At 39.7% G+C, this 19,369-nt stretch overlaps 1 pseudogene; it reads right to left on the bottom strand.

Moving 5' to 3' along the window:
• Positions 1 to 18,067: 18,067 nt before the first annotated feature.
• On the bottom strand, positions 18,068 to 18,805 carry LOC118665819 (annotated as a pseudogene).
• Between the last annotated feature and the right edge of the window lie 564 nt (positions 18,806 to 19,369).

Raw genomic sequence — 19,369 nt, 5'->3', positions numbered from 1 at the left:
GCGAGATCAAACATGGGTAGACAAAGAAACCCCCAAAGGAAAGAGAAGGAGGACTCTCCAGAAAAGCAGCTAAGTAATACAGAGGCATGCAACATGACAGAAAAAGAATTCAGAATAAGGGTCCTAGAGTGCATAAACCGGATGGAGGAAAAAATCGACAACCTCTCCAAGAAGCAAGAAGAAACAGATGAAAAAATCGATAACATATGGAAGAAGCTAGAAGAAACAGATGAAAAAATCAACAACTTAAGTAAGACCCAAGAAGAAATGAAGAGTGATATAGCTGCAATGAAAAACTCCATTGAAAGTATCAACAGTAGACTAGGAGAAGCGGAGGACCGAATTAGTGATTTAGAAGACAAGGAAGCAAAACACACCCAAAACGTACTGCAATTGGAGAAAAAAATGAAAAGACAGGAGGAGAGCCTAACGGAGCTTTGGGACAACATGAAACGAAACAACATACGAATAATAGGGGTACCAGAACAACAGAAGGATGAACAAGGATTAGAAAACCTATTAGAAGAAATAATATCAGAAAACTTCCCTGAGGTGGGGAAGAAAAAAGTCACACAAGCACAGAGAGTCCCAAACAAGGTGAACCCAAAAAGACCCACACCAAGACACATCATAATTACCATGGCAAATGTTCAGGACAAAGAGAGAATCTTACAGGCTGCAAGAGAGAGATGGAAAGTTACATACAAGGGATCTCCCATTAGATTGTCAAATGATTTCTCAACAGAAACACATCAGGCCAGAAAAGAATGGACGGAAATTTACAAAGTGATGCAAAGCAAAGGACTGAATCCAAGAATACTCTATCCAGCAAGGCTATCATTCAAACTTGAAGGGGAAATAAGAAGCTTCACAGACAAAAAAAGGCTAAGGGAGTTTATCACCACCAAGCCAGCAATGCAAGGAATGCTAAAGGGACTGGTATAAAAATAAGAAATAAAAAGCTCAGAAAGAAAACAGCCACACAAAAACAGAAATGCCTACAAACAAATACCTTTCAATAATAACTTTAAACGTAAACGGACTAAATGCTCCAAACAAAAGACATCGAGTGGCTGAATGGATAAAAAAACATGACCCATACATCTGCTGTCTACAAGAAACCCACCTCATTAGAAGGGACTCACACAGACTGAAAGTGAAAGGTTGGAAAAATATCTTTCAGGCAAATGGAAAGGAAAAGAAAGCTGGGGTAGCAATACTTATATTGGACAAAATAGACCTCAAAGTGAAGGCCATAACAAGAGATAAGGAAGGCCACTTCATAATACTAAAGGGATCAATACAACAAGAAGATATAACCCTGGTAAACATAAATGCACCCAATGCAAGAGCACCCAAATTCATAAAAAAACTCCTGGAAGATATCAAAGTAGAGATCGACAACAATACAATCATAGTAGGGGACTTTAATACACCACTGACAGCACTGGATAAGTCCTCTAGACAAATAATCAGCAACGATACAGCAATCCTAAATGACTCACTAGATCAGATGGACTTAATAGACATCTTCAGAACACTCCACCCGAAAGCCAGGGAATATACATTCTACTCAAATGCTCATAGGACATATTCAAAAATAGACCATATATTGGGTCACAAGCAAAGTATCCCCAAATTCAAGAAAATTGAAATCATAAAAAGCGTCTTCGCAGACCACGATGGCATAATATTAGAAATAAACTACAATAAAAACAACCCAAAATACTCAAACACCTGGAAGCTGAATAGCATGCTATTAAATATTGATTGGGTTACCAATGAAATCAAAGAAGAAATTCGAAACATCCTGGAAACTAATGACAATGAAAACACAACAATCCAAAACCTATGGGACACAATGAAAGCAGTCCTGAGAGGGAAGTTTATAGCTCTACAGGCCTATCTCAAAAAACAAGAAAAAATGGTAGTAAATCATCTAACTCTACAACTCAAAGAATTAGAAAGAGAGCAACAAGAAAACCCCAGAGTGAGCAGAAGGAAGGAGATAATAAAGATTAGAGCAGAAATAAATGACATAGAGACCAAAAAAAAACAATACAGAAAATCAATGAAACCAAGAGCTGGTTCTTTGAAAGGATAAACAAGATTGACAAACCTCTAGCCAGACTCACCAAGAAGCAAAGAGAGAGGACCCAAATAAACAAAATCAGAAACGATAGAGGCAAAATAACAACAGACCCCACAGAAATACAAATGATTGTTAAAAAATACTATGGACAGCTCTACTCCAACAAACTAGACAATCTGGAGGAAATGGACAAATTCCTAGAAAAATACAACATTCCAAAACTCAATCAGGAAGAATCTAAAAATCTCAACAGGCCAATAACTATGGAAGAAATTGAAGCAGTCATCAAAAAGCTTCCAGCAAACAAAAGCCCAGGGCCAGATGGCTTCACAGGGGAGTTTTACCAAACATTCAAGGAAGAACTAAAACCTATCCTCCTCAGACTACTACAAAAAATTCAAGAGGAAGGAACACTTCCAAGCTCATTCTATGAAGCCAGCATCACCCTAATACCAAAACCAGGTAAAGACAACACAATGAAAGAGAATTACAGGCCAATATCCCTCATGAACATAGATGCCAAAATCCTCAACAAAATCTTAGCAAATCGGATCCAGCAGTACATCAGAAACATCATACACCATGACCAAGTAGGATTTATCCCAGGGATGCAAGGATGGTACAATATCCGCAAATCAATAAACGTGATACATTACATAAACAAATTGAAAGAAAAAAACCACATGGTCATATCAATTGATGCAGAAAAAGCATTTGACAAAATTCAACACCCATTTTTGATAAAAGCTCTCAGCAAGGTGGGAGTAGAAGGATCATACCTCAACATAATAAAAGCCATATATGACAGGCCCACAGCCAACATCATACTCAATGGACAAAAACTAACACTATTTCCCCTAAGAACAGGAACAAGACAGGGATGCCCCCTCTCACCACTCCTGTTCAACATAGTACTGGAAGTGTTAGCCATTGCAATTCGGCAAGAAGAAGAAATAAAAGGCATCCAAATTGGAAAAGAGGAAGTAAAACTGTCCTTATTTGCAGATGACATGATATTATACATACAAAACCCTAGAGACTCCATCAAAAAGCTACTGGACTTAATACATGAATTTGGCAATGTAGCAGGATACAAAATTAACCCCAAGAAATCCGAGGCATTTCTATACACCAATAGTGAACTTTCAGAAAGAGAGATTATAAAAACAATCCCATTTACCATCGCACCAAAAAAATTAAGCTACCTAGGAATAAACTTAACTAAAGAGGTAAAAGACCTCTACTCAGAAAACTACAGGACGTTGAAAAAAGATATAGAGGAAGACATAAACAGATGGAAGAACATACCGTGTTCATGGATTGGTAGAATCAACATCATTAAAATGTCCATACTACCCAAAGCAATCTATAAATTCAACGCACTTCCCATTAAAATACCAACGGCATACTTCAGAGATCTAGAACGAACTCTCCAAAAATTCATCTGGAATAAAAAAAGACCCCGAATAGCTGCAGCAATCCTGAAAAGGACCAAAGTAGGTGGGATCTCAATACCAGATATCAAGATGTATTACAAAGCCACTGTTCTCAAAACTGCCTGGTACTGGCACAAGAATAGGCATATAGATCAATGGAATAGAATAGAGAACCCAGAAATCGGCCCGAACCAATATGCTCAATTAATATTTGACAAAGGAGGCAAGAACATACAATGGAGCCAAGATAGTCTCTTCAATAAATGGTGTTGGGAAAATTGGACAGATATATGCAAGAAAATGAAACTAGACCACCAACTTACACCATACACAAAAATAAACTCAAAATGGATAAAGGACTTAAATGTACGACAGGAAACCATAAAAATTCTAGAAGAATCCAAAGGCAACAAAATCTCAGACATATGCCGAAGCAATTTCTTCACTGATACAGCTCCTAGGGCACTTGAAACGAAAGAGAAAATGAACAAATGGGACTACATCAAAATAAAAAGCTTCTGCACAGCAAAAGAAACCATCAACAAAACAACGAGAAAACCCACTGTGTGGGAAAACATATTTGCCAATGTCATATCTGATAAGGGCCTAATCTCCAAAATTTATAGGGAACTCATACAACTTAACAAAAGGAAGATAAACAATCCAATCAAAAAATGGGCAAAGGACCTAAATAGACACCTTTCAAAAGAGGACATTCAGAAAGCCAAGAGACATATGAAAACATGCTCAAAGTCACTAATCATCCGAGAGATGCAAATCAAAACAACAATGAGGTACCATCTCACACCTGTCAGACTGGCTATCATCAACAAATCAACAAACGACAAGTGCTGGAGAGGATGTGGAGAAAAAGGAACACTTGTGCACTGCTGGTGGGAATGCAGACTGGTGCAGCCACTATGGAAGACAGTATGGAGTTTCCTTAAAAAACTGAAAATGGAACTCCCATTTGACCCTGTGATCCCACTTCTAGGAATATATCCCAAGAAACCAGAAACACCAATCAGAAAGGATATATGCACCCCTATGTTCATAGCAGCACAATTCACCATAGCTAAGATCTGGAAACAGCCTAAGTGCCCATCAGTAGATGAATGGATCACAAAACTGTGGTACATCTACACGATGGAATACTATGCTGCTCTAAAAAGGAAGGAACTCTTACCATTTGCAACGTCATGGATGGAACTGGAGAGCATTATGCTAAGTGAAATAAGCCAGTCAATGAAGGAAAAATACCACATGATCTCACTCATTCATGGATAATAGAGACCATTATAAACTTTTGAACAATAATAGATACAGAGGCAGAGCTGCCTCAAACAGATTGTCAAACTGCAGCAGGAAGGCCGGGGAGGGTTGGGGGGCAGGAGGTAGGGGGGTAAGAGATCAACTAAAGGACTTGTATGCATGCATATAAGCATAACCAGTGGACATAAGACATTGGGGGATAGGGGAGGCTAGGGGACTGTCTAGGGCGGGGGGATAAAATGGACACATATGTAATACCCTTTGTAATACTTTAAGCAATAAAAAAAAAAAGAAAAGAAAAGGACAACAACCATATAATTTCACCTGCATGTAGGATATAAACCAGAATGCAACAAAATAAAAAACAGGAAAGACAAAAACAAAGAAACAAACAAACAAACAAACAAAAACATCATACATACAGACACCAGTATGGTGGTTACCAGAGAGAAAGTGGTCTGGGAAGAGGTAGAAAACGGTAAAGGGGTTCAAATATACAGTGATGGACGAAAACTTGACTTTAGCTAGTGAACATATAGCATGATATTCAGATCATGTATTATAGAATTGTACACTTAAAACCTATGCAATTTTATTAACCAACTAGAGGCTCGGTGCACATATATTTGATAAAAACCTGACAGAAAAAATGGTGGAGGTATAGACGGACGTGTCCTGTGCCTTGTCCCAGAGCAGATAAGGGTGAGCAGCTGAAACGGGTAACATACAGCCCGAATAGGCAGAGGATATTCAGCTGAGAGACAGTTTGCAGCTGGGAAAGACAGAGAACTCCCGGAAAAAGGGGACGGTTGGAGACTGCAGCTGAAATCTCTCCCAGTGTGCTGGCTCAGCCTCAGAGACCGCACCATCTTGAGTGGCTGTTACCGGCATCCAGAGATCGGCTACTAACCTGGAAACAAGGGATCTCAAGCAGTGCGACTGCATGAACTCGGAGGAGCACTGCTTCTCCTCACGGAAAGGTTAGACTTCCCCTAAAGGTGCGGTTTTCAATTCAGGTTGGGGGGGGGGGGATCTGTGCCCCACAGAGTCTTCGGCCGTTGGGGCCAGCGAGACCCACGAGTGTGGAAGGGGTCCTACAGGGCTGCTGGCAGAAGGGAACGCTAAAAATAAGCCCATAGCTGGACTGGATGCAAAAAAGCAGCCTCAGATTTTGCCAGTCTGTCAGCTGCTTGGTGCCAAGGGCAAGTGGGCACGCGGAGACTGCGTGCAGACCTGGAAGGTGGAGGCTTGCGAATTCACACAACTTCTCAGGCTCTTGTTTTTACACTTCCCCTTAGACCTGTGCGTTTGATTATTAAACCCAGTGCATGGGATTTCCCAGTTGGGGTCACTCGCAGAGCCTGTAGGGGAAAGTTGTTTTTGAGGAGCCTGGGAAACAGAGTGGGGAGTAACAATTAAAGAACCAGCTCTGGGCAGTGGACTTTCCCAAACCAGTTTCAAGTACAATAGAGAAAATAAACCCTACTGGACAAAGAGGACTTATAGCCTCGGAGGTCAATCCAGACACGCTGCCACCCAGAGGCAGAGCCATGAACTGACTCTTCTGTAAATACAAATAAAGGCAGTCTGGGAAACAATTACAGCCTACCTTAAAATCAGGACTGTGGTTTACAGCACGGAGGAACAGTGTATCGCAGGGAAATTCAACACTCTCCTGAATACGTGGCAGGACTAAGGCATGCCAAAAAGAAGAGTAAAAGATCTGAAGCACCTTCACTACTGCACATTTTTATTTTATTTTATTTTATTATTTTAAATTCTTTTTTCACCTTTTAATTAAGAACTTATTTTATTAGTATATTTTTTATTTTTTTATCACCTGATTTTACCTTTTTAATTACTACATTTTCATTTTTAACCAGTATTATTGCTATCATTTTACCATTTTTTCAAGTGTCATTTTATTTTTTTTCTTTATTGTATTTTGGGATTAGTGTTCTACACTCTATTTTTATCATTCCTTTAACATCATTTCTCTCTATCTCAACTTTACCCTTAAGCCAAAACTCTCTTCCTCACTTTTCCCCTTTTCTTGTCCTGTTTCTCTTACCCTATTCCTGCTTTAGATTTTCCCTATTCCTTCTTTTGACCCACTGTCTAAATTTCACCCTACTTATATATCTAATTTCCAATTCCTTGCTCTAAATCCATATACACCTCTCTCTTATCTTTCTTCATGATCCAATTTTTTTTCTCTCTCTCTGTCATTTTGCTAGTGTTTGCTTAATTTTGAGTATATTGGGGTTTTTTTGTGCTTGTTTGTGAAATTGTCTTGTTTATTATTTTCATTTTTCTGTTTTGCTTTTTTTTCCTTTCTCCGGTTATTTTTGTACTTCTGTTTTCCCTTGCCTCACATGATATTAGTGGTTGTTTGTAGTTTGCATTCATCTCCAGGGATCTGTTGCTGAAATTAATTGGGATTAGTAGCAGTTCTATTAGAGTTTTCTCCCGATATAAATAGTCTCTTCCTCACCTCTATTTCATTCTCTCTCTTACTTTTTCTTTCTCTCCCTTTTTGCAATCTCATTTCTACACTCCTTTTTTTTCCTCTCTTTTATCTTCTTCTCTTTTTTTCTTCCTTATCCCCTAATTCTCTTCACTCAGGTAGTCACCTTTATTTGGGGTTATTAATACCGTGAATAAATTTGTGTTCAGTGCCTTGTACATTGTGCCTTGTTGTGTTGTATTTTGTGCCTTTAAATCAACGCAGCAGAGAGAGAACTACATAAACAAACACCTGGAGAAGAGAGATCATGGTGAAACAAAGAACCAACCCACATATGAAAGAAAAACTCACATCATCAGAAAAGGAAGTAAACAAAATGGAGGAAATGGAGGCAAGCCACCTGTCAGAGAAAGAATTCAGAGAAATGGCCATAAGGTGGATGAAAAGAATGGAAGACCAATTCAACAATATGTGTAGGAACCAAGAGGAAATGAAGAGAAACCAAGAAGAAATGAAAAATGACATCACTGCTATAAAAAACTCAATAGAAAGCATCAACAGTAAACTAGAAGAAGCAGAGGACCGCATCAGTGAGCTAGAAGACCAGGTAGGAAAAAATACCCAAGCAGAACATCTTCTAGAAAAAAAAAAAATTAAAAAGCAGGAGGAAAGCCTAAGAGAGCTCTGGAACAACATGAAACGAAACAACATCAGAATAATAGGGGTGCCAGAAGGAGAGGAAACTGAGCAAAAAAAGAAAACCTGTTTGAAAAAAAAATAACAGAAAATTTCCCTGATATAGGCAAGAAAAAACTCACACAAATCCAAGAAGCTCAGAGAGTCCCAAACAAAATGAACCCGAAAAGACCGGCACCAAGGCACATTATAATTCAATTGGCAAACACCAATGACCAAGCAAGAATCTTAAAAGCAGCCAGAGAGAGACAGAAAGTTACCTACAACGGATCCCCCATCAGACTAGCAACTGATTTCTCAACAGAAACACATCAGGCAAGAAGGGAATGGAATGAAATATACAAAGTCATGCAAAGGAAGGATCTGAATCCAAGAATACTATACCCATCAAGGCTACCAATCAAAATAGAGGGTGAAATCAGGAGCTTCACAGAAAAAAACGGTCTATTGGACTTTATTACCACCAAACAAGCAATGCAAGAGATGCTAAAGGGTCTGCTGTAAAAAGAAAAAATAGGAAACAAAGAAGGAACACAGCAGTAAAGAACAAAAATGGCGACTAACAAGTTTCTATCAATAATAACTTTAAATGTAAATAGATTAAATGCCCCAATAAAAAGACATAGGGTAAATGAGTGGATAAGAAAACATCACCCATATATCTGCTGTCTACAGGAAACCCACCTCAGAAAAAAAGACGCACACAGACTGATGGTGAGGAATAGAAAAAGGTTTTTCAGGCGAATGAAAATGAAAAAAAAGCAGGGGTAACAATACTTATATCAGACAAATTAGATCTCAAAGTGAAGGACATCGAAAGAGATAAAGGAGGCCACTTCATAATCCTAAAGGGAGCAGTCCAACAAGAAGAAATAACTCTGGTAAATATATATGCACCCAATATAGGAGCACCCAAATATGTAAGAAATCTTCTGGAGGATATCAAGGGAGAGATTGACAGCAATACAATCATAGTGGGAGACTTTAACACCCAATTATCACCACTACACAAATCCTCTAAACAAAAAATCAGCAAAGAAACATCAATCCTAAATGACTCACTAGAGCAGATGGAATTGATTGACATCTGCAGAACATTTTACCCGAAAGCCACAGAATATACATTCTTCTCAAGTGCACACGGGTCATCTACAAAGATAGACCATATATTGGGTCACAGACAAAGTCTCTTCAAATTCAAGAAAACTGAAATCATATCAAGCATCTTCTCAGATCACAAAGGCATAAAACTGGAAATCAACTACAACAAAAACAATACCAAAAAAATAAAACCCATGAAGACTAAATAGCATGCTATTAAACAATGACTGGGTTACCAGAGAGATCAAAGAAGAAATGAAAAGCATCATGGCAACAAACGACAATGAAAAAACAACAATCCAAAACCTTTGGGACACAGCGAAAGCAGTCTTGAGAGGGAAGTTCATAGCTCTATAAACCTACTGCAAGAAACAAGAAACAGTGAGAATAAATGACCTAACTCTACAACTTGAAGAGTTAGAAAGAGAGCAACAAGAAAAGCCCAGTGTAAGCAGAAGGCAGGAAATAACAAGGATCAGAACGGAGATAAATGACATAGAGACCAAAAAGACAATACAGAAAATCAATGAAACCAAGAGCTGGTTCTTTGAAAGGATAAACAAGATTGACAAACCTCTAGCCAGGCTCACCATGAAACAAAGAGAGAGGACCCAAATAAACAAAATCAGAAATGATAGAGGCAAAATAACAGCAGACCCCACAGAAATACAAAGGACTGTTAGAAACTACTATGAACAACTTTACTCCAACACACTAGACAACCTGGAGGAAATGGACATATCCCTAGAATACTACAACCTTCCAAAACTTAATCAGGAAGAATCTAAAAATCTCAATAGGCGAATAACTATGGTGGAAATCGAAGCAGTAATCAACAAGCTTCAGGCAAACAAAAGCCCGGGGCCATACGGCTTCACAGTGGAGTTTTACCAAACATTCAAGGAAGACCTAAAAACCTATCCTCCTCAGACTATGTCAAAAGATTTAAGAGGAAGGAACATTTCCCAGCTCATTCTATGAAGCCAGCATCACCCTAATACCAAAACCAGATAAAGACAATACAATGAAAGAGAATTACAGGCCAATATCCCTCCTGAACATAGATGCCAAAATCCTCAACAAAATCCTAGCAAATTGGATTCAGGAGTACATCAGAAAGATCATACACCATGACCAAGTAGGATTTATCCCAGGGATGCAAGGATGGTACAATATCCGCAAATCAATAAATGTGATATATCACATAAACAAATTGAGAGAAAAAAACCACATAGTCATATTAATTGATGCGGAAAAACCATTTGACAAAATCAAACACCCTTTCTTGATAAAAACTCTCAGCAAGATAGGAATTGAGGGATCATACTTCAACACAATAAAAGCCATATATGACAAACCCACAGCCAACATCATAATCAATGGGCAAAAACTAAAACCATTCCCACCAAAAACAGGAACAAGACAGGGATGCCCCCTCTCACCACTCCTGTTCAACATAGTACTGGAAGTACTAGCCATTGCGATCAGACAAGAAGAAGAAATAAAAGGCATCCAGATTGGAAAAGAAGAAGTAAAACTGTCCTTATTTGCAGATGACATGATACTGTACATACAGAACCCTAAAGACTCCATCAAAAAATTATTAGACTTAATAAATGAATTTGTCAATGTAACAGGATACAAAATTAATGCTAAGAAATCCATGGCATTTCTTTACACCAATAGTGAACTTACAGAAAGTGAAACTAAAAAAGCAGTCCCATTTACCATTGCACCAAAAAAATTAAGGTACCTAGGAATAAACTTAACTAAGGAGTAAAAGACTTATATGCGAAAAACTACAGGACACTGAAAAAAGTTATAGAGGAAGACATAAACAGATGGAAGAACATACCATGTTCATGGATTCGTAAAATCAACATCATCAAAGTGTCCATATTACCCAAAGCAATCTATAGATTCAATGCAATCCCCATTAAATTACCAATGGCATATTTCACAGATCTAGAATGAACGTTCCTAATATTCATCTGGAATAAAAAAAGACCTCGAATAGCTGCAGCAATCCTGAGAAAGAAGAACAAAGTAGGTGGGATCTCAATACCAGATATCGAACTGTATTACAAAACCACTGTTCTTAAAACATCCTGGTACTGGCACTGGAACAAGAATCGATCAATGGAATAGAATAGAGACCCCAGAAATCGACCTAAACCACTATGCCCAATTAATATTCGACAAAGGAGGCAAGAGCATACAAGGGAGTCAAGACAGTCTCTTCAATAAATGGTGTCAGGAAAAAATTGGCCAGATACATGCAAAAAGATGAAACTAGACCACCAACACACACCATACACAAAAATAAACACAAAATGGATAAGAGACTTAAATGTAAGAGGGGAAACCATAAAAATACTAGAGGAATCCACAGGCAGCGAAATTGCAAACATATGCCAAAGGAATTTCTTCTCTGATAATGCTTCTAGAGCAATGGAAACTAAAGAGAACATAAACAAATGGGACTACATCAAAGTAAAAAGCTTTTGCACAGCAAAAGGAACCATCAACAAAACAACAAGAAGACCCACTACATGGGAGAACATATTTGCCAATGATACCACCAATAAGGGTTTAATCTCCAACATTTACAGAGATCTCATGAAACTTAACAAAAGGAAGATAAACAATCCAATAAAAAAATGGGCAACATACCTAGATAGACACTTTTTGAAAGAGGACATACAGAAGGCATATGACAACATGAAAACATGCATCTTTAGACATATGAAAACATGCTCAAAGTCACTAATTATATGAGAGATGCAAATCAAAATGACAATGCGTTATCATCTCACACCTGTCAGAATGGCTATCATCAACAAATCAACAAACAACAAGTGTTGGAGAGAATGTGGAGAAAAAGGAACCCTTCTGCACTGCTGGTGGGAATGCAGACTGGTGCAGCCACTGTGGAGAACAGTATGGAGCTTCCTCAAAAAACTAAAAATGGAACTCCCATCTGACCCAGTGATCCCACTACTAGGAATATATCCCAAGAAACCAGAAACACCCATCAGAAAGGATAGATGCACGCCTATGTTCATAGCAGCACAATTCACCATAGCTAAGATTTGGAAACAGCCTAAGTGCCCATCAGCAGATGAGTGGATTAGAAAACTGTGGTACATCTACACAATGGAATACTATGCTGCGGTAAAAAAAAAGAAGGAACTCTTGCCTTTTGCAACAGCATGGTTGGAACTGGAGAGCATTGTGCTAATTGAAATAAGCCAGTCAGAGAAAGATAACTACCACATGATCTCACATATTTGTGGATTATAGAGAACAACATAGACTGATGAAAAGGGACAGATCCAAAGACTGAGAAACAGCGATCAGGCTATCAATCCCCAGAAGGAAAGTAGGGGAGGGAGGGGGTAAGGGGAAGAGATCAACCAAAGGACTTGTATACACGTATATAAGCCAAACCAATGGACATGGACAACGGGGGGATGGGAACATGACTGTGCAGGGGTGGGGGAGAGGTTGGGGGTTAATGGGGGGGATGAGGACACATTTGTAATACCTTAACTAATAAAAAACAAACAAACCCACAAATGTATTAGTAAAAAAAAAATAGAGACAAAATTAAAATGTTCTAAAGCAAAAAAAACCCAAACAAACAAAAAAAAAAAACCTGACAAAGAACAGAATGCATAAAGAACTCTTACAATCCATTAATGAAAAGACAAATAATCCAATTTAAAATGGGGAAAATTATTAGAATAAGTATTTTGGGCATATATCACACCAGTGAAACCATCACCACAACCAAGATAATGACTCTGTCCATTTTCTAATGCCCTGAAGTCCTGCCACTCCACTTACCTTGCCACCAAAGCCCAACAACCACTTGCGTGCCCTGTGCTGATATGCACCAAAATCGTTCCTTAATGTGAACATGTATGTGAGTAGCTGAGACCTAGACTCCGAGCTGAGATCTCAGACCTCTGTGGAGGAGGAGATGATAATGATTTTCTCCAACACGGAAATTTGTTAATCCCAAATCCCAATTTAGGAAAAGTTTTAGAAAAACAAAATGCTTTTTAATAGGAGGAAAGATCTTGAGAACTTAGATACTCCATGTTTTATATTTTTCTAAAAACATAGATGAGACTGCTCTTTTAAAAGCATATGTTGTTGAGAGGCAGACTTATAGATGGAGAGTAGGCTGACATCTGTCAAGGGATGGGGAGCTGGGGGAATTGAGAAAAAAAATAAAAAATAAGAAAAAAATAATGTCCTTGTTGACAAGGACAACAGTGAGATGACAAGGTATGTGGGGGGAGGTGGAGAATGGGGGATACATAATGATGGAAGGAGACCTGACTTGGGGTGGTGAACACCCAATAGAGTGTACAGATGTGTCTTAGAATTGTGCACCTGAAAACTATATAATTTTGTTAACCAGTGTTACCCCCAATAAATTCAATAAAAAGGGAAAAAATAAATTTAAGTAAAGAAAATTTAGTTACTATACTCATCCCAGAAGTAAATAAGTAAGTAAATAAAAGCATATGTTGGTTCAAAATCTTCCAGGAATAATCTCAAAGCAATACCCATAAGGAGGGCAGGGAGAGACAGACTTAAGAAAGAGGCAGACCACTGCACATGGTTACATAGCAGTTTAATAGGCCGGGGAACTTACTGACAAGGCTTGTCTTGAGTGGCCCGAAGACAAATATTCTCAGCAGCTGCCTGACAGATCTGAAAAGTTTATATAGAGGCCTTAGCTGGGCCTAGTCACATACAATATCCAACTGGTCTCAGCAACACATTACTATCTCAAGTGTCCTTAAGGTAGCTCCTCAGAAGGGAAAAGGCAAGCTGAATGCACATTCCAAAGAGGGTTGAGGTGAGCTTACAATTGCCTTGGTCCAGGCTTCAGGTCAACTGGAGGGCACATCTTCTCCATGACCTTACACAGTGTAGCAGAACACAATGGGTTCCAAAGAACACAATCTTAGTGGGAGAAAAAGTTCTATTTTCACTTGAGACCAGTAAAGGAGACAGGGGAATAATATCCAAAGCTCTGCCTCTCCTAAAAGAGGCTTATATGTTCGGTTTGCTAAATTACATGTTGATTTCTTCTTTGTTAACTGGATAAACTTATCAGTAATTCTTCAGGTCAAGCTCATCCCTGTTAGAACTACCCAGACTTAAGTCCATTGTCCCATATACCACCAACACTCATCATGGTGACCAGCTCCTACAATTTCTTATGCGCCCCCTTTTTCAGTGCTGTGCCCTGAGCGGTCAGCATGGGGCTTCACTAGCATGCACGTGGCTCATTTGATGGCTGCTCTCTCAGATGCCATAGCAACAAAGCAATCACATGCAAGAGAAAACACAGGTTAAGACACATATTCCTAAAATTAAGGGCAACTTTTTCTACCCAGGACCCATGACCTCATCCACTGACTTAAAAAGTGCCCTGGGCTGGGGGACAGATAACTCAGGGAATTGACTGGTATTCCCATGTGATTTAGCAAAGAGGGTATATTAGCAGGCTCATCAGATATGAACACAAAACATTTTGCTTGGCAATGACAGAGATTTCAACTGACAGAAGAGATATTCTGGTATCAGAAACATTAGAGGGAATTTTTAAAAGAAACATTAATAAAGATCAGAGCATTTCTGAAAGACAAAAGAGAGTGATTATCATTAAGATTTATCACCCTGACCTGTTTGGCTCAGTGGATAGAGTGTCGGCCTGTGGACTGAAGGGTCCCAGGTTCGATTCCGATCACGGGCATGTACTTTGGTTGCGGGCACATCCCTAGAGGGGGCTGTGCAGAAGGCAGCTGATCGATGTTTCTCTTTCACTGATGTTTCTAACTCTCTATCCTTCTCCCTTCCTCTCTGTAAAAAATCAATAAAATATATTTTTTTAAAAAGATTTCTCAATCAGGATTCTAGCAGCAGAGATGTCTCACTCTGATTAGGTATTGGGGGAGAGTCAAGTGCATGATTTCCTACAAGCTATGGTCTGGGGGATGCAAGTGACAGGGGAGACTGCTGACAACAGTGAGGAAATTACAGGCTAACCCTAAGAGGGTGAATGAGACCTGGAACCCACAACTTAGAGAAGGTGTGATCTTCAATTTAGGGTTGCAGCTCATCAGAGATTAACTTGTAGGGAGAGAGGCACAAGAACAAATACCCAGGCCTTCCTTTTCTAACCAGAAGAGATCTCCTGCTTGGAATTCCCATTGGCAGGAGTCAAGCAAAAGTCAGAGAGTCAGAGATCCCAATCTTGTTGTTAGATAGGACAAGGGTCTCAAGGTATGGGCCATTCTTACTAAATGCTACTCTTGTTAAATGTTAAATTTATTAGACCAGCTGGGAACAGGATGAGCGTGACTAGAACTCAACAGGACAAGTGTAGCCAACAGCAGAAAAAAAAAAAGAAAAAAATCTCTAATTGACCTAATAGTATAAAGAATGGCTAAGCCTCTCCATCTGGGGAGACAGAGCTTTTAATATGAATCCCCTGTCTCCTTAACTTGCTACAAGTAAATAAAAGTACCCTGTGACAACCATGTCTCCTTCTGAAATAGGACAGCCCAAGTGGAGAAGCCCTTGAGTTAGGTAACAATATGATCCACATAGATCAGCCTCCAGGGGGCAAATAGCTAGGCTGAGGAGGGCAGTGTGGATCTATAGATGCAAATGAAAAATATTTAGCACAGTAGAGATTTTTAAGTTACAGTCAGGGACATTTTAGGATGGCACCTAAAAAGGAAAAGAGAGAAAATCAAGAAGAGAATTTAGCAACTTTGAAGCATCCATGTGTTACCAGACAGGGATTGGCCCATAGTTTGTGAGTTCTTGACTTGGTGCAGGAAAGAGGATGTTTATTAAAATTGGGGACAGTGAAGCAGAAGAAGAGTTTAGGGTAGAAGACACAATAGGAGAGGGCTGAGGTGGGACTGCTTCAGCTCACTGGGAAGTCAGGGAAAAGGAGGCCTTGGAGACAGGATCAGGGGCTGAGGCTGGGTCCCACTGCCCACTGCTCCCTGGGTTGCAAGTCCCTCATGGGAACCCATAGAGTTTAGAAAGAAATAAAAAGTTCATGCCTGGTACAGGGCCTGGGCTTGTGCTAGAGCGAGTTTTTGTCTTGAGGACTTTTTATCCTTTTCTTTTCTGATCAGCTTTTCAGGTTCATTTTTAATATGCTGATGCATCAAGATAAGTGTATAGGGGAGTTTGGGATTTTTCTTTGGTCTGTTTTACTGTGTGATTTTATCTTAGTTGCACCTGGCTTTGATGTGGTTTTTGTTATTTTTCCTTGATTTCATCTGCCCTTGGGTTTAGCTGGCACAAATGGCATGAATTGGGTCTTTGTGCTCTACTTCCCAGACCAGACTGATTTAAGCTATGTATTCTCTGGTTAGGGACTAGACATAAACCATTTGCTCTCAAGTGCCCTTGGTTGGGGAAGATAAGATTTTGCAATTAACAAGCTGGCTACAAGCCGACCATCTTCTCATCTCAGTTTCTGTATACCTTTTGTCCAGGAATTTTCCTGGCTTCTTACTATCCTGTCTGACAAGGACCACATAACCATCTTACTGGAGAAGCCTGCTGCTTCACTCACGAGGTGCTCAGAGATGTGGACTGAAAAAATGTGCATCACCAGTTGTGCTTTCACTTGACATGTTATGCCCAGATTTCAAGACCCCCAACAGAACCACCAAGGAGCTCAGAGTCTGATGCAAAAGCATAGAGCCTTTATTCAAGCTGAGCTTGGTCCCTCTGCCTCCATTACCAGTGCAGCGGCAGGATGCAGGAGAGCCCTGAGTCTTGAAAGAGCAAAGACTTTATAGGTCTTGGGGTCGGGGGGTGAGGGCCCACTCAGATTACTGATTTGGCCCATTCTGGTTGGTTGAGTGAGGGCCGGGGGCTAGTGATGCGAAAGCAGAGTGTGGCTAGGGTCTGGTTACACAAAGACAGGAGGTGGCTAGCATAGTTTTGGCCTTGGGCTAGTTTCCCTTGCATTCCCATTGGCTGATATAAGGACAGGCTGAGTAACTGATACATTCTGCAGCTTTTTCTTGGAAGAGGAGTTAGGGACACAGCTATCAGTCCCGTTTTGTCCTTTCAGACACATGCAGGATTTCTCATTTGATTTTCACTAAATTGAGTCTATTATTTCTTCATATTATAGTATTGCCTGATTATGCCAATTCTGAAACTTCTTCCATTTGCTAGCATTGTGGTTAATGGTAGTGAATGAGCTGGAAAGATGCTGGTGGTTACTATCAATGCATAATAATCCATCCTAAAGCCTAGTGGTTTAAATCAATAAAACTTTATTTTTCTCATGAATCTGCTGTCTGGGCAGGATGCAGTGGGGGTGGCCCATCTTTGCTCTTTGTAGCTTCATCTGAGGGGGCTCAGTTGGCAGCTAGAGAATCTGCTTCCATGTTGCCTCACTTGCATGGCTGGCAAGTTGGTTCTGCTGGAGATGTAAGACAGCCAGGGGGGTGGGCCAGTGACTTCAAGTCCTCTTCACATGGCCTCTCGATGAGCAACCTGGGCTTCCTCACCACATGGTAGCCAAGTGCCCAGCCCACAAACCTTAGGGAGCAAAGAGGCATTTTCCCTATCTCACTTTTGAAGTCACAACCACACACTGGTTGTCAAAGCAGTCACAAAGCCCATTGAATTTCAAGGTAGGGGACAAACCCTATAATTCACAGAAGGGATAACAAACTCAGATTACAAGGAGAATGAGTGGGATAGGATATATTGTTGTAGTCATCTTTGGAAAATACAATGAACCATAATAATAAATCATAGTAAATTAAAAAACAAAAATAAAATTTACGTAATTTCCAAAACATACTCCGTATTTTTGAAATTATATTCCAAACCCCATTTACATTTTTAAATATATTTCTTCCAGCTTCTACCTTAATTTTTTTTAACTTTTTCATTATAGTTCTCCAATACAGATTTTTTTCTCTCCTCCATTTATTGCTCTGATAATTTTCCCTGAGCACATAGCTCTTCAACTAGTTTATTTTCCTTCTTTAGTTGATCTTCATAGATCGTCCTCAAGGTCTCTGCCTCACGGTGCAGCTTCTCCCCTATATCCTTGTAGATGGCATCAGAAAAGTGAGCCCCTCCGTTCCTCTGCACCATTTCCTCTATCAGCTCCACCAGCTCCTGCACTTGAGCTTCCTTCTCAGCCTCATCTGCACTTTGCTTGTTATTGAAGACACAGCAGCGGTTCCCAAACTCCCTGATGATGCTTTGCAGGTTTACGTCTGCTCCTGCTAAAAAGTCATTCAGTGTCTGATCACCCAAATCATCTTTGTGAGTGAACAAGACATCATGTGCTTCATGGCTGGCTCCCCAAAGAGGGTCTTGATCAATGCAATTGTTATCGCTCCTCCTCCCTGTAGTGGCCCAGCTGTAGAACCAGGATGATGGCGTGGGGCCTGGGTAGAGGAAGAGGACACACCTGCTAATTTCCTCACAGGTGGTCTTCAATGTCTCCTTGTCAAAGACCCATGTGATGTCCACGACAAAAAGCTTTCTCCCCTTCTGGACCTCCTATGCTCTCTGACAGCTCTTGGCAATAATGTGAGGAACAATTGTAGAAACAAATTTTCTTCTTCCAAGGATGGTGTTTGCTGTTGCACTTTTTCCACTTCCAGGTTTCCCCCCCAGAACAATCCTCAGAGTGTTGTCCTGAAGGCCAGCCATCTTCCTTCAAGAGGCTCTGAGGTGCAGGTACCAACAAGACCTTAAGGAAGGGAATGAGAAGGGGAAAGGGTAATTAGGTAAGTGGGGACCATTCCCAAGCCTCTTTTCTTCATTCTTGTCCTCCCTGAAAATTTGTAATGGTCTATTATTCATATGGAAGAAATAATAAAGCAGAGTTTTCTCACAAAAGTGTTCCATGTCCAGGTGCTTTCATAGGAGAACTCACTTAAACCTCTACAAAGCTGATCATCTCAATGTTATGTGAGCTATTCCTGAGAGAAATCTTTCAATTCTTTTTATGAATCAAGTGTGATATTGATCCTAAAGGCTAACAGAGATTTGACCAATAAATGAAGCTATAGATGTATCTCATTTGGAAATATTCATACCAAAATTTGTTGTTACAGCACATCTTATTAATATATGAAGTAGAAAATTACCTAGTGCAGTCAAGACATTTGACCAAATTCAAAACTGATCCATGTTTAAAGCAGTTTATACATAGGAATTAATAGATAATTATCTAACATGATCTTATATAACTATAAATTAAAATTTTTGTCA

This window comes from Myotis myotis, unplaced genomic scaffold (assembly GCF_014108235.1).
Source record: "Myotis myotis isolate mMyoMyo1 unplaced genomic scaffold, mMyoMyo1.p scaffold_m19_p_11, whole genome shotgun sequence".
NCBI classification, from domain to species: domain Eukaryota; kingdom Metazoa; phylum Chordata; class Mammalia; order Chiroptera; family Vespertilionidae; genus Myotis; species Myotis myotis.
This window is presented reverse-complemented; position numbering and strand designations above follow the sequence as displayed.